This window comes from Orycteropus afer, unplaced genomic scaffold (assembly GCF_000298275.1).
Source record: "Orycteropus afer afer isolate SDZICR_OR568_19922 unplaced genomic scaffold, OryAfe1.0 scaffold00097, whole genome shotgun sequence".
In the NCBI taxonomy this organism is placed as follows: Eukaryota; Metazoa; Chordata; class Mammalia; order Tubulidentata; family Orycteropodidae; genus Orycteropus; species Orycteropus afer.
Genome location: NW_006921684.1, coordinates 1,212,981 through 1,214,263, shown reverse-complemented (window position 1 = coordinate 1,214,263; position 1,283 = coordinate 1,212,981).

Genomic DNA, 1,283 nt, shown 5'->3' with positions numbered 1-1,283 from the left:
TCTCTTGGGTTTTCTAGTTATAGGATCATATCATCAGCAAATAGGGATAGTTTGACTTCTTCCTTACCAATTTGGATGCCTTTGATTTCCCTTTCTTGCTGTGTTGCCCTGGCTAAGACTTCCAGTACAATGTTGAATAGAAGTGGTAATAGAGGACATCCTTGTCTGGTTCCTGTTCACAAAGGAATGGTTTTAGTGTCTTTCCACTGAGTATAATGTTGGCTTTGGTTTTGTATAGATGCCCTTTATTATGTTGAGGAATATCCTTTCTATTCCTATTTTGCTGAGGGTTTTGATCAGGAATGGGTGTTGGATTTTATCAAATGCCTTTTCTGCATCAATTGATATAATCATGTGGTTCTTTGTTTTATTTACATGGTGGATGATGTTGATAGTTTTTTGAATGTTAAACCATCCTGGCATACCGGTTATGAACCCCACTTGGTCATAATGAATGATTTTCTTGATATGTTATTGGAGTCTATTGACTAGGATTTTCTTGAAGATTTTTGCATCTATATTCATGAGGGGTATTGGTCTGTAGTTTTCCTTTTGAGCGATGTCTTTGCCCAGTTTTGGTATCAAGATATATTGGTATTTTGGTATCAAGAAATCATAAGAGATCTACATAAATGGAAGAACATCCCATGCTCATGGACAGGAAGATTGAACTTTGTGAAAATGTCAGTTCTACCCAAAGCAATCTATACATTCAATGCAATCCCAATCCAGATCCCATCAACATTTTTTAAGGATCTGGAAAAACCAATCACTGACTTTATATGGAAAGGAAACAGACCTCAGATAAGCAAAGCACTATTGAAGAAGAAGAACAAATAGGAGGTCTCACACTGCCAGGTCTCAAAACCTACTAAACAGCCACAGTAGTCAAAACTGCCTGGTACTGGTATAATGACAGATACATAGACCAATGGAATAGAATTGAGAATCCAAAAACAGATCCATCTACCTATGGTCAGCTGATTGTTGAAAAAGGGCCTAAATCCATTAAATGGGGAAGAGAATGTTTGTTTAATACATAGTTCTGGCAGAAGTGGATATCCAGTTGCAGAAAAATGAAACAAGATCTGTACCTCACACCATACACAAAAACAAACTCCAGATGGATCAAGGACTTAAATCTGAAACCTAAAACTATAGAGTTCCTCAAGAAAAAACTAGTGCAAATTAGGAGCTCTGGTAGCATAGTGGCTAAGGCACTTGACTGCTAACCAGAAGGCTGGCGGTTCAAACCCACCAGCCACTCCTCGGAAGGAAGGTTG